Genomic DNA, 23,391 nt, shown 5'->3' with positions numbered 1-23,391 from the left:
GCCAAGAATCAATTTTGCATGTGGAGCTTCATTCAACCAACAATTCTATAAACACTCTAGTGCTAGAAAATCGGCAGGATGATAAAACTACAAATGTGATCTCTGTCATTTCCTTAATGAAGCAATTACTTTGATGCTAATGTGTCACAGTTGGTTCCTTCTGGTAGGTTCGTGGTCTCACTGACTTCAGGAATGAAGCTGCAGACTTTCACAGTGAGTGTCACAGCTCTTAGAGGTGGTGCGGACCGAAGTGAGCAGCAGAAAGATTTATTGTGGACAGCGAAAGAACAAAGATCCCACAGCGTGGAAGGGGACCCTAGTGAGTTGTTGCTCCTGGCTGGGTGTGGCCAGCTTTTATTCCCTTATTTGTCCCCGCCCATGTCCTACTGATTGGTCCATTTTACAGAGTGCTGATTGGTCCATTTTACAAACCTCTAGCTAGCCACAGAGCGCTGGTTGGTGCGTTTCTACAGAGCACTGATTCGTGCATTTTACAAATCTCTAGCTAGGTACAGAGCGCTGATTGGTGCGTTTTACAATCCTCTTGTAAGACAAAAGTTCTCCAAGTCCCCACTGGACCCAGGAAGTTCAGCTGGCTTCACCTTTCACTAACTTTTCTGAAGGCACCTTAACAGTGCACTTGGCAAGCTTCTTACCTCTGGCCAATACTGTTCATAAGTATCAGAACCCTGGTGCCTGCAGATCTGCAGATCTGGGCCAAATGGAAGCACAAAAAGTAATCTATATTGAGCACTTACTACGTGCCAGGCCTATTCCATATGTTATCTTAATCTTTCCCATACCACTGCAAGAAAGGTTTTAGAATCCTCTTCACCAGTCAGAACCAGACACCAGAGAGTCTGAGCCATCTGCTTCAGTTCTACCCAGCTCTTGAGGGGCAGGGCGTGGTTTCAAATCCAGAACATCAAACTGTTTCTCAAAAATACCTTCCCTGGTGGTATCTTCTCATCATCTCCCAGTCTTTTAACCCTGGAATATCTGTCCAGTCTAAGCAGCTTTCTACCCAGGGGTTCTATTTCCCAGGTTCCACCAGTCACAATCCTATCCCCTCTCCCAAATCTTTGTACACTTCCTTAAACCTTCCCTGCACCTCCCACCTCCCTCAAGGTGACCTCTGCTTTCTGGGAATTTCCCCGCACCAGGCTTGGCTCTTTCATTCTTATCACTTTCTATGCTTTACCTTTTGTATCCCTAAGCAACCTATTTGAATTACTGATGTTCAATGGGAGGGAGAAAAGAGAGGACGTTTATTGTGCACTCATTTTGTCTGGGAGTTTGTCTCCTTTAATCCCCCAAATAATCCGATGAAGAGTTATCTGCCGCTTTACGGATGAGATTGGACACACATAGCCAGCTGAAGGAGTAGTCAGGAGGGGAAAGGACGAGGAATCACAAACCGTTCTCCCCCTCCGAGACGAGTGCATGGTGTAGGCGTCCAGGAAACGTTCCTGAAAGAAATTATTGGATGGATGGATGGATGGATGGATGGATGGATGGATGGATGGATGAATGAATGAACATTTAAAGGCTGGCTTACAAAAGGAGTTTAGTGAGAAATAACACAGAGAGGAGAGCTGAAATACCCCGAAAAATACAGATTTCAAGTACAGGTGGGGTTTGGGGCTGCAGAAAGTCCCAAACATTCAAACAAGCCCAGAGTCAAAGAAAGGGTTTCATTAACACTCGGGCAACTTCAAGTGTGGTTCTGCAGAGTCTAAAGAGATCTACAACACTTGTGACCCGAACACAAAAGAGGCCTATGTAATCTACAATGCTCCCTCCGGAAAGCTCTAGAATACCGTCGCGTTTTGTTCCCAAACTTGGGCCGCTGGGGTGGGCAGGCGCCTGTCTCTTTAAGAATCTGGTCGAAGTCCTTTTCCTCGCCCCTCCCCGCCCCCGGTCCCCTCACGCCCCCGTCCCCCGCGCCCCCTCGGGGCCGGCACGGCCTGGGGCCCACCCCTTTCTTCTCTGAGGCTGCACTGAAGGGTTCGGCTACCCATCCGTCACAGAGGCGATGCCTCTGATTGGCTGCTGCGCTTCGGGCCGGGAGGCGGGGCGGGAAGGCCGGAGAAACTAGTTTGTTGGTGGTGCCTCGGCTGTACCGCAGCAGGAGCGTTTTGGGCTGTAGAGAGCCGACCGACGGGAGCCGCGGCGGGGCCTGCAAAGCTCGCGCGGGCGGCTAGGGGTGGTCTCTGAGGCGGCGGCGGCGGGGAGCGCCTCCGGCAGTGAGTACCCAGGCCGGGCGGGGGCGCCGTGCTCTGGCCGCTCGCTGCACCCGCGTCCCCGCTCCCTGCGCTGGGGACTCGCCACCCCGGGCCGGGCCGGGACCTAGCGCTCGGAGCCCCAACGGGGTGTGTGTCCCGGGAGGAGCCCGCGCGGCTGGGGCGGGGGCCCTGGGACAATGGTGGGGAGCGGCGGCCGGCCGGCACCCCGCGGCTCGGCGAGGGAATTCACCGAGAGCTCTGCGCGAGGGAATGAATTGTTTGGCGAATGGATGTTGCGCGCGGGAGCCGCTACTCTTTCCCCAGGGAGTGGTTGATTCATTGAGTCCGCAGACTCTCTTTTTAAAAAATTACTATTGATCCTGGACAGAGAGATTGCTTGTCTTTGAGGACGCAAGCGGCAATGCCCGGCGCCTTGGACACCCAGGCCGGATGGCTGCCTGCCCGGCGCAGAGCGAGGACCCGGGGTTCACAAGGGGAGGGTCTGCGCGGGCCTGGCCGCCTGCCAGGGTCCCTCGTTTCGATTTGCAGAACTGTCCAGCGGCAGAGAAAGGTCGCATTCGAAGGCACACCCACTTGTCCACCTGGGTGGCGGCCAGCCTGGCAGGTTCAGAGCAAGCCCTCCAGCCTGCCTCTAATTCCCACGCTTGCCCTGGCTCCGAGACACCACCCCGCGATGTTACGCCCACACTCCCCCTGTCTCTTTTGTAGTTGCTTTAGAAGCTTTTCTTTTGGGGGCTTGTGCCCGGGAGATACCAGATACTTTTTTGTGTTGGTGCTCTAAGCCCCCCAAGTGCATTCCCATTGTCTTTGAACAAAGAAAAATCTCTCTAGAGGCCTGACCCCACGAACTGTGGGTGAGGGGGCGGAACCAGGCCCCTGCAGATTTAATCTGGACGGCCTTGGGTCCTGCTGGATCCCGGTGTCTTTGACCTTGGGGAAGGTGGGCTGGGTTTGACTCTCCTCGGTAGTCAGGGCCCCACGGTCTGTATCCTGGAGCAGATTCCAGTGACTGTGATGGGGCCAAGACCTTTGGGACCCTGGACCACAGTCTCCCCATTCATAGGAGGAACTGATGCTCAGTGTGCTGATCTGAGCTGTGAGGATTCCTGGCATGTTGGTGAAGGCTTGCGTGGAGGTCTGGGGAAGAGTAGGACACAGTCTACCCCACTTCCGGGTCCATTTGGTGTCCCAAGACCGGAGACCCTTGGGTCACCAAGCTGTGCCTGTGAAGGTTGATGGAGTCAGTCTTTTTCCGGCCCGGCAGCTGTTTCAGTTTTGAGTCATTTGTCAGGCAGTGGCTCCAGGGAGGTTGATAAAAGGGAAGTAGAAATGGAAGACACCTTCATCCTGGGGTCTTGGGCTGCAGTTGGATTTATGTGTGTGGTGCGGAGAGAAGAGCTGAAGGCAAGCTGTATGCTCCACATCGGAAGCAGGTTCTGCAGCCCGATGCCCCTTAATAGCATTTTAAATCTGCGGGCACCCCGTGTGGGCAGAAGAGAGCAGGAAGAAAAGAGAACAATTACCCAGTGAAAAGCAAGCTTGATTCGTCCGTCTATCACTTGGGCGGGGGCAGCGGGGAAGAGTAGTATGAGTGAGAGTGTTACTTAGTGGGTGGTTTGTGACTGATTGATTAATTAATTCATTCATTCATTGTTTGAACAGACCTGAGTGGGCACCTGCTGTGTGCCAGGCCCTGGGTTAGGTGCTGGAGACTCTTCCTTTAGTGAGCACCTACATAAGGGAGTGCTGGCACATGGATTAGGAACCATGACACATCGTAGTGATAGAGGTAGCCAGAGGAGCGGAGGAGACACAGGTGGGCAAGGCTTCTTGGCGAGAGGATGCCTTGACTAAGATGGGAAACGCATGTCACAGCCCAGATTCCAGGTGTAGGGCAGCCACCTTTCTCCTGTCTCTCACCCACACTTCTCCCAGAGGCCAATTCATTGCCAGCCTCAAGATAGGCACAGGTCGAGGCCGTGGAGAATGCAAGTGGGACGTGGTGGAAGGTTTGCTCTCTTCTGTAGTGTCTGGCTGCACAGTCAGCAGTCCAGCGCATTTGCAGGAAGCTGGATGGCTTCTGGATGCAGCCTCTCCTCTCTGGGGATCCTGGAAGAACCTACCCCCCTGGTCCCAAAGACCAGCCCATTGTCTGAGCCTCTAGTCCCTCTGTACCAGCAGGCAGTGTAGGCATACCCTTGCCAGTGTGGGCAGAGCTGGCACAAGAAAACACAGTGGTCAGACACAAATGAATTGGTTGATTGAAATGCTGGTTTTCATCTAATGTGGTAAATTTCATAATTTAATTGCCTCAGCCAGCCAAGGCTGTTGAAGCATTTTCCCCACCAGGAAACACTTAGTTGGAACAAGCTGTGGGTAGAGAGGGGCGGTGCAGGGGAGCAGGGAGGAGGGAGAACTTAAGCATCCACAGCTTTCAGTCACAGCATCCCAGCAGGACTTATCAATCAGCAGCTATCTCCAGCTGATGGAAGTCAGCCCAGCCCCTACAGCAGGTTCCAACGCCTTTCCTGGACCACCTCATTGCCGTACCAGCCTAAAGGTGTCAAAAGCTGATACCTGTCATCTTCAGGGCATCATCATCCCATACTGCCTCCAAGTCCTTCTGGGGCTGTTAGGAGCTGGGGAAGGGGTGCTGTGGGATTAGGTGGGGAAGCGAAGGGGTTTAGGGATAGAAAGGGCTCCCTGTTAAGTCCTTTTAACCCAGGAGCAGTGGAAAGAGCTTGGGCTCTGGCACTAGACTGGTGTTCAAATGCTGTGGGTCTGTGATCAAGTTCCTTAACCTCATTGAGCTTTGTTAGCTTTTTTCAGGGATATGGTGAAGGTTAACCACCATATTATGCAGAATCCCCTAGAATGGGGTCTGGCACCAAATGGGTGTCAGTCATGCCGGGCTCCCCTTTCCCTTTTTTGGTTTTGTTCTCTGGGTGTAGAATTGAGCTTGGGTGCTTGTTGCTCTGCAGCTGACTTGTAGCCCTCCCCTGAGCCCCCAGTCACCTCCCCGTACCCCTGCCCCGTCCCTCTCTTGCCACTCTTTCTTATCGCTAAACCTTTCCTTCCAAGCCCTGCCCCAGCACCTTGTTGGATGATAAAGGATAGGTGTGTGTGTATTGACCTTTTTTTCTTTTAAGAAGGAGTCTCGCTCTGTCGCCCAGGCTGGAGTGCAATGGTGCCATCTTGGCTCGTTGCAACTTCCACCTCCCGGATTCAAGCGATTCTCCTGCTTCAGCCTCCTGAGTAGCTGGGATTACAGGCACATAACACCATGCCTGGCTAATTTTTGTATTTTTGTAGAGACGGGATTTCTCCATGTTGTCCAGGCTGGTCTTGAACTCCTGACCTCAGGTGATCTGCCCCCCCTCAGCCTCCCAAAGTGCTGGGATTAGAGGTATGAGCCACTGTGCCTGGCCTTTTTTTTTTTTTTTTTTTGAGACAGAGTCTTACTCTGTCGCCCAGGCTGGAGTGCAGTGGTGCGATCTCAGCTCACTGTAACCTCCACCTCCTGAGTTCAAGCAGTTCTCTGCCTCAGCTTCCCCAGTAGCTGGGATTACAGACGCCCACCACCACACTCGACTAATTTTTGTATTTTTAGTAGAGATGGGGCTTCACCATGTTGACCAGGCTGGTCTTGAATTCCTGACCTCGTGATCTACCTGCCTTGGCCTCCCAAAGTGCTGGGATTACAGGTGTGAGCCACTGCATCTGGCCTTTTTTGTTTTTTTTTTTCTTTAATGGCAGCTCTGTGGTCTCAGAAATCAATTTCATTGAGAAATTGCACCAAGTTTTCTGCAAATACATAAAAATCTTCCCAGCCATACTTTTCTCCCACAGTGGTCTCACGTGCCCTGTCTTGGGTACAGAGTCTGTATGAGGCTCACCTGGGCCACGTCTTGTTTCAATGTGACCAAGACCTGAGGCCAACTCCGTCTCTTCACCATCCGGTAGCTAGAACCTTCAACTCTGGAACCTGTTGGCAGAAAGAGCACTTGAGTTGGAGTAGGGGAGTCCTGCTTGGCCCCTGCTTGGCTGTGTGACGCCATGCAGGTTCCCTTACCTCTGTGAGCCTCAATTTGCTTTCCTGTATAATACTTCTATTAAATGTTTTGCTATAGAATTTCAAAAGTTCTTGCAAGCTCTGGTATTCAGCAGTTTTATAAGGCTTGAGTTACTTGCTTAGCCCTTCTGGTCAGGAAGAGCTTGAGCAGCCAGTAGAGTACAGAGGGGCCAATTTAGCAGTCAGGAATGGACCGTGCACGGTGACTCACGCCTGTAATCCCAGCACTTTGGGAGGCCGAGGCGGGCGGATCACCTGAGGTCGGGAGTTTGAGACCAGCCTGACCAACATGGAGAAACCCCATCTCTACTGAAAATACAAAATTAGCTGGGCGTGGTGGCTCATGCCTGTAATCCTAGCTACTTGGGAGGCTGAGGCAGGAGAATCGCTTAAACCCAGGAGGTGGAGGTTGCTGTGAGCCGAGATCGCACCATTGCACTCCAGCCTGGGCGACAGGAGCAAAATTCTGTCTCAAAAAAAAAAAAAAAAAAAAAGGAGTCAGGAATGGGGTTCTAGTTCCAACTCTGCCTCAGATATATGCTGTGGGAATTGGGCAAGTTACTTTCTCTGGGATCTAGTTTTTTCACCTGTAGAATGAGAGGGGTGACGTAAGCAAGCTCCTAGTTTCCTGGAGACTCGATTCAGATTTTCCCAGTAACTCCAAAGGGACGGGGCTATTCTTGAGCCTCCGTCAGTTCCCTGTCCTTGCCCACTGCCTCAGAGTTTTGGGCCTCCTGCGAAGGGGTGGTGGAGACAGAAGACTGCACCAGGCTGGGCTTAGCTGAGCATGCGACGGCTCAAAGGAAGGTGGTGTGTGGGTTACTCATTTCCCAAGGCTGTCGCTCTGGTTGTGGGCAGGGAGCTGGGCAGCAGTTCATGGGAGTACCAGGATGACCCCCTCTGGAATGGCTAGGGTGAGACCTCCCTAGTGGGATGTCCCCTGGGCACGGAGCCAGGGCCACCTCCCAGTAGAGAGTTGGACAACGAGCTCTGAGGAGCAAGGGGGATCTTGAGCAAATTAGCCGGACGTGATGGCAGGTGCCTATAATTCTAGCTACTTGGGAGGCTGAGGCAGGAGAATCACTTGAACCCTGGAGGCAGAGGTTGCAGTAAGCCGAGATTGCACCATGGCACTGCAGTCTGGGCAACAAAGTAAGATTCTGTCTCAAAAAAAAAAAAGGGGGGGGATCTTGAGGGAGCCCAGTGGCACAGGAGGAGGCAGCTGAACACCAGCCTGCAAGACCAGTTGGATGACTCCTCCCACGGGGAAGCAGAGCTGAGCAGGCCGTGGGAGCACTGTGCCTGCTGCCACCAGCCCAAGGGCCACATTCACCTTAGGTGTCACTCCCCACCCACCTCTGTCAGGAGGAGCCTTCCACCATCAACCATGTGGTGAGGAGTAGGATGCAAGGAAAGGATGGAGACAAAAAAGCCTTGCTTACATTTTTTGCCTGTTCCCATTGGGCCCCCAAGGAGAGGCTGACCACAGATCCATCTAGGCTGAGCATAATTAATTTCGTAATTAAGATAAGGAGAAGCTTTGCTCGTTCAAACCCCAGGACAAGCTGCCAGCCAGGTTTGCTGTTGGCCAGGCCAATTTGTGAGAGGAGTGAGGGCCAAGAGATGGAGGATTTCTCTTTCTAGAAAACCATGGCGATTCCATCCATTGTCTGGAGTTCATATTCTGCACTCTAGCTGAGCTTGTGAGACCTTGGCAGCAAGTCCCTTAACCTGTGAATGCCTCTGTTGTTCACAGGCTTGGAAATCTGAGGGAGAAAGGTATCCAGCTCCATTCATGCCACAAACATTTATTTAGTTTTCTGAATGGCTCGCTCTGGAGTAGAAGCTGAGGAAAGAAAGTCAGGTTCAAAGAGCTCCTGCTTGGGAGCTCATTGTCTGATGTGGAAGGCAGACAGGTGGTATGGCACAGTGCTAGAGTCTCAATAGTGGGCATGTTGAGAGTCTGCCTCAGTTTCCTCATTGATGAGGTGAGGAAGTGGACTGTTGGTTTCCTCATTTCAAATGTGTCCCGGGAATTTTTTTTTTTCCCCATCTGTTCTCTGCCAGGCTCTGGGATTCAGTGGAGAACAAGGCAAGGTTCTCCTCGGCCCCCTCCTGATCCCACATTCAGCTGAGGGAGGCAGACAACAGACTGAAAAAAATGTGAAGCTGCAGAGGAAGTAGACAGGGAGGTGTGGGAAGATGGTCAAGTGAGGATGCCCTCCGAAGAGGAGTCAAGGAAGGCCTCTCTGGGGTGGTGACATTTGAGCCAGCCGTGGGAGGATCAGAGAAAGGCCTGCCAGGTGGGAAGCACAGCTCGTGCAAAGACTGGGCCTGTGTGGGCTGCGGACGAAGACACCACGAGGCACAGAGAGGCGCCACACCCTAACTATCTGCAGTCCTCTGGTACAGGGGGAGACTAAGGATAACGTTGTTCTCTTTCATTTTATTGTTTTTCTCTGATTTAAATAATATATCAGTGGATTTCCTTTTTTTTCTTGAGATCTAGTTTCCCTCTCATTGCCCAGGCTGGAGTGTGGTGGTGCGATCTCAGCTCACTGCAACCTCCACTTCCTGGGTTCAAGCGATTCTCCTGCCTCAGCCTCCCAAGTAGCTGGGATTACAGGTGCAAGCCAGCACGCCCAGCTAGGATTTCCTTTATAAATGAAAAATATAGGAAAAGATGGAGCACAGTGTGAGGGTCCATCCTCTCCTTTGTATCTGTCCACAGATGGGTGCATACCCTTCTAGTCCTCCGTTGTGTGTGTAGATTTTGCATTTATGTAATTTGAATCATACTCAATACTCTACAACTTATACCACTTAGTGTGTGGTGGAGCTCTTTTTTCACAGTGTCGTCATATTCCACATTGCAGCCAAACCATCATTTCCTCTCATTGTGTCCTAAGGAGAGACTTTAGGTCATGCCTCATTTTCCCTGTATGATCAATGAAATCTTGTGTGTCCTTGATCATGCATCTTTATGAGCAAGTGTGATTATGTTAAATTTTCATTGTGAAAGCCAAATGCCTTTTGCAAAGACTTATTCAGTTTACTGTCCCACTAATAATAGTGTCTGAGTGCCCATTTCTCTACAGACTCACCAGGTTTTTTTTTTTTTTTTTTTTTTGGAGATGGAGTTTTGCTTTTGTCACCCAGGCTGGAGTGCAATGGCGTGATCTCGGCTCACAGCACCCTCCGCCTCCCGGGTTTAAGTGATTCTCCTGCCTCAGCCTCCCAAGTAGCCGGGATTGCACGCATGCGCCACCAAGACCAGCTAATTTTGTATTTTCAGTAGAGATGGGGCTTCTCCGTGTTGGTCAGGCTGGTCTCAAACTCCCGACCTCAGGTGATCCGCCTGCCTCGGCCTCCCAAAGTGCTGGGATTATAGGCGTGAGCCACTGCTCCCAGCTCCCAAATTTTTGCTGTTATCTGCATTTTTAGTTTTAGCTAATGTGATGGGGCGGCAGGGAGGGGGGAGTGCAGGGGCGGTGAAATCTCATTGTTCCATTAAAAAAAAAAAAATGTTTATTCAGGCTTTGTCCTTTGATTCTAGTCCATGTTTGTCTTTCCAGAAGATCAAAATTTATTGAGTGCTGGTTCTGCCTCTTATTGGTCTCTTGACCTCAGCTGGGGACTCATCTGTGAAATGAGGCCGTTTAATCCCTGCCCGCCCCTGCCCACCACTAGGCTGCTGTATTTTTTACATGGGAAAATGTTCCTGAAAGTTCGTTTTATCCTGAAAAGCTCAGCAAACATGAAGAGGCATGGTTTTTACTAGGGACACGGAAGTATCTGGAACATTTGAATGAATTCAGGTGTTTCTAAACAGCCAGCATATACAGGGGAGGAGCTGGGGTGACTTTGCCCATGTGCAGTGGGGCTGGCCTTAGGTGGGAGGTGTCTGCCTATTGTCCCAGAGATGCACCGGACCTTACCTGGCTGAGAGAGCCATCTGGCTGTGCTTGAGAGCTCTTCACAGAGGGCTGACCCAGTCAGTGATCTGTCACCTGTCTGCAGGAATAAAGAAATGAGCCAGGAGGACAGAGAGAGTTCCCTAGCTGGTCTAGAAAAAGGCCCAGAGAGGGGCAGTGGCCACCACAGACTCAACCCTGTTTACTTGCCTGTGTGGTCCCAGGAGGCATCAGGCCCCATGATAGAGGAGCCAGGGAACTGCTGACCATGGCCTGGGCCCCAGAGGAATTCATTACTGCTGGGGTTAGGTACCTGGGGACGTTTTGGCCAGGCTCTCCTCACCCTTCAGGAAGCAACATCCAGTTTTGGCCATGATTCCCCTGCTGCCCTGGAGATGACTCAGAACCATGCTCCAGAGGAGGCTCCTGTGATCCCAGCCAGCCTGACCTACTTGGAACAGTCTCAGGGACAGGTGTAGGTAGGGGAAGGGAGAGGGTAACCAAGGGGACAATGGGACCCTCAAAGGGCTTGGTAGGGAGGCCTCCTGCCTTTATACCTCTGCAGCTAGCGAGCAAAAGGGAAAGGGGAAGGGCCTCGCTGAAAGCAGTTTTTGCATTTATTAGACACCTGCTGATTCTGAGAGTTGGGTGTTTCATTAAGAGAGTAAGGGAAGCATCTCACTCTAGAGCTGGTTTTGCTTGGGTTCTCCTGGGGCAGGGGTGAATCGGCAGCCTTTGCTGGGCTCCTGTCCCACTGCCATTCTGAGCACAGCTTGAAGGCATTTCGCTGAGTTGGAGTGAGGTCGGATCACCAGGTTTCTTTTCAGGCATCAACTGGTATATCTGTGTTGCAGGAAGTTGCAGTTGCTATTTTTACCACTCCAACCAGGACTTTTTACTGGGAGGTACAATTACAAGCAAAATGCCAGGGTTTGGCTGGTTAGCTAAGGCCTGGGAGGCTGCCGTGGGCTGAGGCAGGGGCCACTGCACATGGTCCTGTGTTGTACAAAGCAAGACACGTTTGCATGTGGACACACACCTGCCCTGGTTGCTGGGCGGCTTTGTCTGAACCACTTCCTGTGCCTGGAGTTTCCTCTAGGTGGGAAAAAAAAAAGGACTTTGCTGGGTTTTGCCCGGATAATTGTACCTGGCTGCCGGGGCAGCTCCAAAACTGTAAGCCATGTTGTTCTGACTGCCCAGAAAGTTGAAACTTTGTTAAACGAGATTGAGAACCTACTCTATGCTACCCACTGTGCCAAGGACCAGGGTACATCAGTCTCTGCTCTCTAGCATCACATGTTCAGGAATTGAAAATGCAGAAAGCGTGAGTAGTCTCTGCACCTTTTGGATGATTACCTGGTGTGTTTTTAATGTCTGTACATTATGACTAGAGGCCAGATGGGGCTTATATTGGTTTCTATTGCAGCATAACACATCACCACAAGCTTAGTGGCTTAATCAGTACCTATTGATTAGTGCACAGTTCTGTAGGCTGGAAGTCTGGGCTGGCCTGACTGCATTTTCTACTTAGGGTCTCACAAGTCCAAAATCAAGGTGCAGCTGGACTGGATTATTGAGGCTCTGGTGAAGAGTCTGCTTCCAGGCTCAGGTTTTTGGCAGAATCAAGTTCCTTATGGTCATAGGACTAAAGTCTGTCCCCATTTCCTTGCTGGCCGCAGCCGGGTGCCAATCTCAATGCCCTCCATCTTCAAGCCTGCAGAGATGTGTCAGATCCTTTCTTGCTTCGAATCTCTGACTTTTACTTTAGGGACCAGCTGGAGAAAACTGCAATTTTTTTTTTTTTTTTGAGACAGAGTTTCACTCTTGTTGCCTGGGCTGAGCACAATGGCGCAATCTCGGCTCACTGCAACCTCTGCCTCCCAGGTTCAAGCCATTCTCCTGCCCCAGCCTCCTGAGTAACTGGGATTACAGGTGTGCACCACCACGCCTGGCTAATGTTTTGTATTTTTAGTAGATACAGGGGTTTCATCATGTTGGCCAGGCTGGTCTGGAACTCCTGACCTCAGGTGATCCGCCTGCCTCGGCCTCCCAAAGTGTAGGGATTATAGGCATGAGCCACTGTCCCCAGCCAACTCTGCTTTTAAGGGGCTTATTGACTAGATCAGGCTCACCCAGATAATCTCCCTTCTTTAAGATCCACACCTGGCCTAAAATGTTTAAATATGGCCGGGCACAGTGGCTCACGCCTGTAATCCCAGCACTTTGGGAGGCCAAGGCGGGTGGATCACCTGAGGTCAGGAGTTTGAGACCAGCCTGGCCAACACGGCAAAACCTCATCTCTACCAAAAAAAAAAAAAAAAAAAAAAAATACAAAAATTAGCCAGTCATACTCTCAGCTACTTGGGAGGCTGAAGCAGGAGAATAGCTTGAACCCAGGAGGCGGAGGATTGCAGTGAGCTGAGGTCGCATTGCTGCACTCCAGCTTGGGTGATAGAGCGAGACTGTGTCTCACAATAAATAAATAATAAATAAAATGTTTAAATATGGTATATGTTGATTATACTGCAAATAATATGGCAGGTACCAGGCAGGCACCAGGGAACTCTCATGTGGGTCTAACAGATCTCTGGATCATTTTGATTCTTTCTCCCATGGGTATTGTGGCTAATCCCCATTTCATTTAGCAGTATTTATTAAGCATCTAATCGATTCTAGGTAGCAAAGATGACACAGAACACTGTCCTTGAGCTGCCAGTACAGAGAAGGGCACAATACACAGTGACCTGAGGAGTGGACAGTGCGGTCCAGCAGAAGAAGAAAGGCTGCCATGCTGGAGCAAAGACACAGAGGGCAGAAGAATGCTCATTCTAGGAGACACGAACGACAAAATGATGTTCTTTACTGCATGCCATATGCCCTGTGCACTGCATGGGGTGCCACACTGTAGGTGCTCAGATTTCAGTGTATTTACTGCATTCATTTTCTGAGCATGTACTATGGACAAGGCCATCTACGTGCCTGACAAATATAAAATCCAGAGTGGGTTGCAGCTGTGAAGGGAGAGATTATGGAGGGGAGGGTATGGGGCTGAGCAGGGAGAATGAGGGGAAGGGAGGGGGAGAGCTAAAGCTGAGAGAGGGAGGAAGAGGGGCTGGGGGTGGGACAAAGCTGGAAAGGGAACCGATTGAACACAGCTTGGATGTGAAAGCGTCATTGAAGGCTTTTGAGCAGGAGCTCTCACAATTTGGCACCGGGTTGGTAGGTGTGGGAAGAGAGGGTTCAGGGGCCTGGCCATAACCTGGCCTGCAGTGGTGGTGGCAAGACTGGGAAGGAAAACCCCAATGCAAGGTCCCAGGAAGAAGGATGCAGTGGAACTTGGTGGCTAAACAATATGCTAAAAATGTGTACATGAATGACTGGCTATTTATGGGCACCCATGTTTTTGCTATAAATATACATACATATGTAATTTCAAGAGACCAAGAATTATCAACTGCAAAGCCCAAGTGTAGCAGTCTACTCATGGCCCCTGTACTTTGCTACTGGGGAGTCTGCCCTCTGCAAACCCCTGAGGTCTGTTTTTTTTAGAGAAGGATGAGGTGGTCCTGTGGGGAAGAGAAGGCTTTTGATAATGAAGGGAGGAGCAGGCAGGGCCAGCTCATTAGAAGGAGGCAGCCAGCCGTGGGTGAGAGGGTACTGGGTCCAGCCGCCTCCAGTGACAGCAGGCTCTAGTGCCTGCATTGTAGAACAAACGGGATGGCGACCCCCTGCATAGGCCCCCATGCTTCCTACAGAAGTTTCTTTTTCTGAGTTCTTGAAGAAAACTGTGCTTAGTGTGGAGGATAAGAAAAATCTTCTGGCCAGGCGTGGTGGCTCACACCTCTAATCCCAGCACTTTGGGAGGCCAAGGCGGGTGGATTATTGGAGGTTAGGAGTTCAAGACCAGCCTGGCCAATATGGTGAAACTCTGTGTCTACTAAAAATACAAAAAATTAGCTGGCATGGTGGTGTGCACCTGTAATCCCAGCTACTCAGGAGGCTGAGGCAGGAGAATTGCTTGAACCCGGGAGGTGGAGGTTGCAGTGAGCCAAAATCACGCCATTGCACTCCAGCCTGGGCAAAAAGAATGGAACTCTATCTCAAAAAAAGAAAGAAAAATCTGCTACCCCAGTGTTCTCAAAGTGTGGTCTGGGTGTCCCTGAGATTCTCTTGGTGGAGAGTCCACAAGGTCAAAACTATTTTCATGGTAATACTAAAACATTATTTGTCTTTTCCACTCATTCTCTCCAGAGTGCATAACTCAGTGAACCGATGTTTTCCAAATGGCTGGTGCCTGATGTTACAAAATCACGCATGGGTAAACAATCCATTCAAAGTGCAGGACAGGCTGTCAGATGGGAATGCCACTGAGTACAAAAGTTCATTGATATGGGCTCAGATTTCACATTGCAGCGAACCTTTAAGGCACGATACTTGTCAAGTTTTAGTGTAGTATCAAAGGAGAGTATCCACAATGATCTGAAAATACAATCTCCCTTTTCCAGCTATCTGTAAGGTTGGATTTTCTTTATATTGTATAGTCAAAACAATGCATTTCAACAGATTGAATGCAGAAGCGGATATGAGAATCCAGCCACTATCTTCAATTAAAAAATTGTTTTAATTGATTTTTTTGGTCAAAAAATAATTTAAAAAAATGACATGTAACAGTTGCACATATTTTGGGGACACCTGTGATATTTTGATACACAGCATACAGTGTGTAATGATCAAATCAGGTAACTGGGATACCCATCACCTGAAACGTTTATCTTTTCTTGGGAAATTGATTTATGGAAAGCATCTGTTACTGCTGGGCACAGTGGCTCACACCTGTAATCCCAGCACTTTGGGAGACTGAAGCAGGTGGATCATTTGAGGTCAGGAATTTGAAACCAGCTTGGCCAACATGGCGAAACCCCGTCTCTACTAAAAGTGCAGAAAACTTAGCTGGATGTGGTGGCACATGCCTGTAATCCCAGCTACTTGGGAGGCTGAGGCAGGAGAATTGCTTGAACCTGGGAGGCAGAGGTTGTGGTGAGCTGAGATCATGCCATTGCACTCCAGTCTAGGCGGCAGAAAAACATTTGTTATTTATGTTAACATGTGAAGGTTTTATTATTTTAAATTAACATAGTTTTTTGCTCAGTTTTAATTTCAACTCTGGTAAATACCAATAGGCAAAACCACATAAGCAGAAGCCCCTTAGGGTCCTGAGTTATTTTTCAGTTGTAAAGGTCCTGGGACCAAGCAGTTGTTGAGAATAGCTGTACCATCTAAAGCCCCTGAAAACCAGGAGCTAAGCGTCGGACCCTGTATCTGGCTCTGCACACCATCTTCCCTTTTCAGTCCCTCACCAGTCCTTTGGGGTTGGTGTAATTCTTTTCGTATCTGTTTCACAAATGAGGAAACTGAGGCACTGAGAATGAATCCCAGGCACAGGTCTCACAGCACAGAGGTGGGAGTGCCAGCACGTGGGGATGTCCCAGGCAGAGAGGAAGGCAGATATCGGGGGGTGGGACAGGGGGAGCCTGCTCTGTATGCTCTAGTCCTCCGCCTAGTATGCAGTGCTGAGCCTGGCAGGGAGGTGTATCTCCGTGTGCTGTCCTCTTTCTTGACGCCCGGGAAGACAGGCATAGATTTGCTGTGGCAGCGAGAGGCTTGGGAAATCAAGAGTTTGTAATAGCATGCCTCTATTCAGGCACACGCAGTGTTGGTGTGCTTCATCTTCGTCAATATCCCACATTTTGCTGTTTTGGAGTGAAACAGCTTTGAGTACTGGCTCCAGTCAAACTAAGGATGTGTGCACATTGCTTATCTTCTCAGAGCCTCAGTTTGCATATCTGTACAACCAGGACAGGGAGACCTTGTGAAGATGTTGAAAGGATTGAATGAAAGAATATAGATAGGGCTCCTGCACAAAGGCTCACATACAGCAAGGTGCTTGAAGATAATACCACTTTGGACTCAGAGTTCAATAGGTCAAAAGGGTGTGCAGTGAAAACAGTCCCCCCTGCTCTCCTCTCCACCATAGCTAGCAGTAACCAATTTCTTACATAGCCTGCCAGAGATGGTTTGTGCATGTGCCAGTAGGTGTGTCTATATTATATATGTGTGTGTGTATGAATAGTCTGGTTTTACACACATGTCAAAGGTAACATCTGAGCTGGGCGCGGTGGCTCACACCTGTAATCCCAGCACTTTGGGAGACTGAGGTGGGCAAATCACCTGAGGTTGGGAGTTCGAGACCAGCCTGACCAACATGGAGAAACTCTGTCTCTACTAAAAATACAAAATTAGCTGGGCATGGTGGCACATGCTTGTCATCCCAGCTACTTGGGAGGCTGAGGCAGGAGAATTGCTTGAACCGGGGAGGCAGAGATTGCGGTGAGCCGAGATTGCACCATTGCACTGCAGCCTGGGCAACAAGAGCGAAACTCCATCTCAAAAAAGAAAAAAGTAACATCGGATACACAGCTCTTTCATTTTAGTGCAGAAAGCCAGTTGTTTTGTTTTTGTTTTTAAGACAAAGTCTTGCTCTTGTCGCCCAGGCTGGAGTGCAATGGTTCGATTTTGGCACTGCAACCTCCGCCTCCTGGGTTCAAGCGATTCTCCTGCCTCAGCCTCCCGAGTAGCTGGGATTACAGGTGACTGCCACCACCATGTTGGCCAGGCTGGTCTGAAACTCCTGACCTCAGGTGATCCACCCACCTCAGCCTCCCAAAGTGCTGGGATTACAAGCATGAGCCACTGCCTGGCCCCTTTGGTGTTTTTAGACAGCTGTGTGGTACTCCACTCTGTGCATGTGCCCAAGTTTATCTCACCAGGCCTCTTATTTGTGAACACTGTGGTTGTTCGCAGCCCTTCCTTTTGTAACCATGCTGAGGCATGTAACCATTTTGTAACCACGTGCAGGCATGATGGAAAGGAAATTTTTAGGAGTGGAAATGCTGGGGCAGAGGGCACATGCATTTGTCATTTTGTAAGATGTTGCCCAATTGTTGTCTGAAGAGATTGTGCCAACTGTGCTCCCCCTGCTCTCATCTCTCTCAGTGGGTGAAGAGAGTTGTATCTTGGGCTTTGGGAATTGAGAGGCATTCTCATCCTGATTCAGTGTCAGCGTTGACAGCCTGGAGAACAGAGCTTCTGGAGAACAGGGAGAAAGAAATTCACTACCAGTAAAGGGCCAGTGCTCGGCTTTTGTTCATTTTTTGTTCTGTTCTGCATGTTTGTGTTCTTCTAAGACTGTCACTCCTGGTGATTCGTTGAAAGTGATATCTAGGCCACAGTGCTTTTAATGGCTCCATCTGTGGGACCAGAGATGAGGGGAGACAGCCTCCCTGCAGGTCCTCAGACTGCATCTGTTTACAAAGGCCAGTCCTGCTGTAGAGGCGGAATCCTCCTCAGGGGACCATGTTGGCTTTGGAGGGAGCCAGTCTTGCTGCCCTTCTTTGTTTCTCTCTCTGGCTTGCTCTGGATAAGTGGAAGTAAACGAGTTACTTCACCAGGTGGGTGAACCCGAGTGCCGAGTTCTTTGTCCCCTCTGTGGTGAGAGCAGTGGAGTCCATTTTATGGACATTACTCCCGTCTGGAGCAGCAGCTGGGCTTGCAGATTACTCCCAGCTCTGGGGTCCAGAGAAAGCCTGGGCAGCGCCCCCAGGATGAGGGTGTTGGGATGCGGCAGGTAGAAGCCGGGCGGCACCTTCCGTCTGCCTTGGCAGATTTAGAGGGGCCACCACCCCTCCCTGAGCTGAAAGAAGCTTCTTCGTTGCAGGGTGGTTTAAGTGTGGCTTGCGGGTGGCCTACCTGATAAATAGAACTTTTAGGACAGTGTGACATAAAAAAATTTTTCTCGAAAGGATTTATCTCAAGAGAATACAGTGAACCAACAGAAGCAAAAGGCATTATTTTTTCCTTTGATAAAAATTCAGAAAATTATGGGTGAGTGGATTAGTAAGCCATACTGATGTTTCCACGGACATTACAGTTTACAGTTGACAACCGCAAAGACACTAGACTGAGGTTCGTGAGGGCTCCAGAAGGCTGGGTCCCCAGTGTCTGCACTTGGCAGGCCCTTAATCAGTCTTTGTTCAGCAGTGAGGGAAGGGTAGGAAAATGGCAACTGTGAAAAGTTGAGGTAAAACCAGTGTAAAATAGTATTCCGTAACTGCAGTAATTTCAAAGTGTTTGTTTTGGGATAAAAGCTGAACATAATAAGCCAAAGTGAAAATAGTCATTGTGTTTGCAGTGTTTCTCAATCTTGTTGGCACCCCCCACCCCTAAGCCTTTTTAGACATGTTTTTCCTAATTACACCCACCCTCCTCATTGCATTTTAATACCACGTATATATCTATGCCTTATACATATGATGAAGAAGAGTTTTTCATTCCCCAGGAACTAAGCTGTGTGTCCCCATCCACTGCCTCCCTGCTCACCGTGGTCAGGTGGTGTGGTTCTAGGGCATTGGTGTCTTTTCTGTCTTGCTCCTCACTGTTATGTCAGTAAAAGACAACACAGTGGAGCTCCTGGGTGAGGCTCTTGGCCTCTCTCCCTTGGTCTGCAGAGCTCCCACTCAAGAAGACAGGATGCTGGGCAGAAAGGCGGGTGCTGCCCATCCATGGCTGCTTCTATCTGTACCCGCCCCGGGCTGGATGTGTGGCCTGGACAGTTCCTCCCATGCAAGGGCTTGGCTGGCTTCTCCTCTTAGCAAGATGGCTTCTCTTTTAAAACAAACAAACAAAAAACAAATTGTTGGTAAGGAGCTGGCCAAATCCATACGTTGCCTTCGAGTAGCTGGGCAAGTCCTGGATGGGTCCTTTCTCTAGGGTGAACCTTCTCAATCCTGATTCCCCATCTGATCACAGAGGCTGCTCCCTACTAGGACCAGTGACCCACAGGAGAGAAGTTGATATCATGGGGCCTGGGAGCTTAATCCTCTTCAGGATCCCACTGTCCTGGTTGCACAGAAGCTGGTGGAGAAGGACTGCTTAAGGGGTAGACGGAGAGGACAGTGTCCTGGTGCTGGGACCTGCTGGTGGACACAGGGCTGAGGCCCCACAGACCTCTCTTCTGTCCCCTTTGGTGCTCAGCAAAGAGAGGGATGGCCTGGATTTGAACACCACCCCTTCCCCAGTCTTGGGCCAGTGAGCTCACATAGTGTAGTTGTGGGAACAGACTCAACAAGACAGAGCCCTGGGCTCTGCCCCCACTCCTTGCGTAGCTTTGGGCAAATTGCCTAACATCTCCCTGCCCAGTTTCCTAAGCTGTGAAATGCAGGCCATGATTATAACTAAGGCTGAGTAGGGATGAGGTGAGTTAACACACAAAGCGCTGAGATGGTGCCCAGCATATAGTACTAAGCACCTGTGATTAGCACTGTTGTTGCCATTATCATTAACCTGCGAGCTTCTATTTTCTTATTGGTAAATTTTGTACAGAAATAGTAGCCGGGCGCGGTGGCTGAAGCCTGTAATCCCAGCACTTTGGGAGGCTGAGACGGGCGGATCACAAGGTCAGGAGATCGAGACCATCCTGGCTAACACGGTGAAACCCCGTCTCTACTAAAAATACAAAAAACTAGTTGGGCGAGGTGGCGGGCATCTGTAGTCCCAGCTACTGGGGAGGCTGAGGCAGGAGAATGGGGTAAACCCGGGAGGCGGAGCTTGCAGTGAGCTGAGATCCGGCCACTGCACTCCACCCCGGGCACAGAGCGAAACCCCCGTCAAAAAAAAAAAAAAAAAAAAAAAAAAAAAAAAAAAAAAAAAAAAAAAAACAGAAATAGTGTGGCATATGGCAGGATTGGATTTTCTGGCTCTCTGGTGGGTGAATGAAGGCGTGTAGCTGGTTTTGGCCAGTGAGATGTGAATAGAAGTGCTGTGTGTTTTTCCAGGCCAAGCATTTAATTGTCAGTGCTATGCTTTCCAGAGCGCTCTCTCCGCCCTGTGGCATAGTGACTGGTGACATGGTGGCAGCTCTGTCATCTGGGTTCCTAGGAGTGGGATTAATGAGAACACTCATCACCACCTGAACCATGATGCATGTATTAATAGTATGAGCAAGAAATAAAATCTTTCTCCTGTACAGCTGCTGAGATTTGGGGGCTGTTCCTTGCTGCGATAGAACCTTGTCTGTCCTGATTAAGACAGAAAGTCATAACCATGTTGAGCTTGGTTGTGATGATTAAATTTTGTATGTAAAATGCCTAGCACAGTATCAGGTACATGACAGTCGTGCATTTGATTTGGCTCCCTTCCTGGCCAGAATCCCCTACTCATTTTTAGCAGCAAGTGTTGCTTCATCTTTCAGCGGTTTCACAGGCCTTGACCCCTTACCTCCTGTTCTGTGCCTTCTATGTGAAGAAGAGCTTCACCAAGCTGGGTAGGGCCCAGCATGCTGCACTGCCCGACCCATTCCTCTGGAGTGGAGAAGGCATCCATCTCAACTTGTAATCACAGCTCCCACTCCCTGGTGACCAGAGGCTGCAGTCACCCTGGGACTCGGAGGTCAATCCTGGAAGTTAAAGTGGCTGCCCTTCAAGTGTGCTTAATGTTTGGGTGTGTTAAGAAAAAAGGCTGGAGCGGCCAGGCACGGTGGCTCAAGCCTGTAATCCCAGCACTTTGGGAGGCCGAGACGGGCAGATCACAAGGTCAGGAGATCGAGACCATCCTGGCTAACCCAGTGAAACCCCGTCTCTACTAAAAAATACAAAAAACCAGCTGGGCGAGGTGGCGGGCGCCTATAGTCCCAGCTACTCGGGAGGCTGAGGCAGGAGAATGGCGTAAAACCCGGGAGGCAGAACTTGCAGTGAGCTGAGATCCAGCCACTGCACTCCAGTTTGGGCGACAGAGCGAGACTCCGTCTCAAAAAAAAAGGCTGGAGCATGTGGAGAAGGCACTGAAACATTGGGCGGCCCTCTGGGTCTGTCGGGACCTCCCTTCACTTTCCAGGCTTTGGCTGCAGGCTGATGGGTAGCCATGTATAGAGTAATCCTCTGATTCATTGTCCACAAGGGAGACTGTGTCTGGGTAGGGAAGGAGACACAAGTTTGAGAGCATTGGTTGTTGGCGCTGTTGATCTTGACCTCGGAACAGCGGGTGAAGCCAGGTGGTCTCACTGCATGCACTGTCAGAGGCTGCAGCAGGGCTATGGTTCTGTGCTGTTGGGGTGGGCATTGGCTGGGAGCTGTTTGATGCAGGGACGTCATGGGATTGCCTGAAGGGGAAGCCCATTTATTACCAAGCATTGTCTGAAGCAGACGTCCTCAGGCCTTCCCTGATCCTTGCTCCATTCTAGAACTGCCCCATGGGCAGCCCATTCCTGTGCGGGAGGCATGGGGGCCAAAGTGAGGCAAGGAAGCCGCGGTGAGGCTGAGGGCTAGGAGACCTGAATACTGCCTAGCAAACTGTCCACCTGAGACCAGAAGCTGCCATTTCACAATTCTTGTGACTTCACTGCAGGTTTCAGATCTATTTATTTTTTGAGACAGAGTCTCGCTTTGTTGCCCAGGCTGGAGTGCAATGGTGCCATCTCGGCTCACTGCAACCTCCGCCTTCTGGGTTCAGGCCATTCTCCTGCCTCAGCCTCCCGAGTATCTGGGACTATAGGCGCCGCCACTACGCCTGGCTAATTTTTTGTATTTTAAGTAGAGGCGGGGTTTCACCGTGTTAGCCAGGATGGTCTCGATCTCCTGACCTCATGATCCGCCCGCCTCAGCCTCCCAAAGGAGGACTCATTACAGGCATGAGTCACCGCGCCTGGTCTCAGATCTTTTCACAATAAAAAGATGAAATAAAATCAAACTAAATAAATATACACACTGAAAAATATAAATAATTTGGATCAGTTACATTTTAAATAACAAGATACATACAATATTGAATAAATATGCACAAAGGGTTTTTTTTTGCTATTTATTTATTTATTGAGACAGAGTCTCTCTTTCGCCCAGGCTGGAGTACAGTGGCACGATCTTGGGTCACTGCAACCTCTGCCTCCCGGGTTCAAGCAATTCTGCCTCAGCCTCCCAAGTAACTGGGACTACAGGCGCATGCCATCTCGCCCACCTAATTTTTATACTTTTAGTAGAAACAGGGTTTCACCATGTTGGCCAGGCTGGTCTGGAACTCCTGACCTGAGGTAATAGGCCCGCCTCAGCCTCCCAAAGTGCTGGGATTACAGGCGTGAGCCACCATGCCCAGCCCCCCCCTCCTTTTTTTTTTAAACGGGCCATTGAAAGGCAGCAACCTGGCTGGGTGCCCTCATGCATGGTTGCTGCCCCCACAGCCTCCGAAACCCAGGCAGGGGACATCAGGCCGGGTGGCTGGTGCATCCTACCTAGCTTGCGCTGCCAACCCTCTGGAGGGGACAGGAGAGCGAGGAGTTCATTGTTCCATCTCCTTTCCTCCCACTGCTTACTGAGCAAGTCCACCTTCCTGAGGAATTACGAGCTCAGAGTCTGCAGTCAGGCCCAAGTTCCAAGAATGTGGCCTTGAGCCTGTTTCCTTATCAATGAAATGAGAATGATGGAAGTCCTGGCAACGGAACATGTTGAGGTCCTTGCAGCTCTGTGTTTTCATGAAGTCATTATTGGTGGAATCCTGACTCCGATGCACCCAGTGCATACTTGGTGCCAGGAAGGGCTGTGTCTTGGGTTGCTGTTAGCGTCGGCTCCTGCAGAGTGGCCGTGAACCACTGTGCAGGTTTTCACTACATAAGGGCACCCAGCCTCATGCAGGCTGAATTTCAGCGACATTTTCCTCTCTAAGTCTTGTGCTTGGGCCCAGAGCCACATCTGTCAAAAAGCCCAAAAGCCAGGTTTGGCTTTTCCGAGTTTACAAAGGTGCTTTCCTGCTAACCCAGAGACTGGTACACTGCAGGTACACGGGCAAACCGAAAATAATTGCACTGGCCGGGCGTGGTGGCTCATGCCTGTAATCCCAGCACTTTGGGAGGCTAAGGCGGGTGGATCACCTGAGGTCAGGAGTTTGAGACCAGCCTGGCCAACGTGGCGAAACCCCATCTCTAGCAAAAATACAAAAATTAGCTGGGCATGTTGGTGGGCGCCTGTAATCCCAGCTACTCAGGAGGCTGAGGCAGGATAATTACTTGAACCTGGGAGGTGGAGGTTGCAGTGAGCCGAGATCCTGTCATTGTACTCCA

At 50.3% G+C, this 23,391-nt stretch overlaps 1 protein-coding gene across 2 annotated transcripts in view; it reads left to right on the top strand.

Annotated features, from left to right (window-relative positions):
* The first annotated feature begins 2,094 nt into the window (after positions 1-2,094).
* The window catches only part of KLHL25 (kelch like family member 25), a 36,850-nt gene continuing 15,553 nt past the window's right edge, over positions 2,095-23,391 (top strand). The window contains exon 1 of one of the 2 annotated variants that reach the window (XM_023187209.2): positions 2,095-2,246. The gene's annotated coding sequence lies outside the window, so the exon portion shown is untranslated. Of the gene's footprint in view, positions 2,247-2,277; positions 2,373-23,391 lie in introns of those variants that run through there. The other variant, XM_023187213.3, reaches the window with a different exon arrangement.

The sequence above is a fragment of the Piliocolobus tephrosceles genome, chromosome 6 (genome assembly GCF_002776525.5).
Source record: "Piliocolobus tephrosceles isolate RC106 chromosome 6, ASM277652v3, whole genome shotgun sequence".
Classification (NCBI taxonomy): Eukaryota; Metazoa; Chordata; class Mammalia; order Primates; family Cercopithecidae; genus Piliocolobus; species Piliocolobus tephrosceles.
Note: the sequence above shows the minus strand (reverse complement) of the source record. Positions and strands in the feature narration are given on the sequence as shown.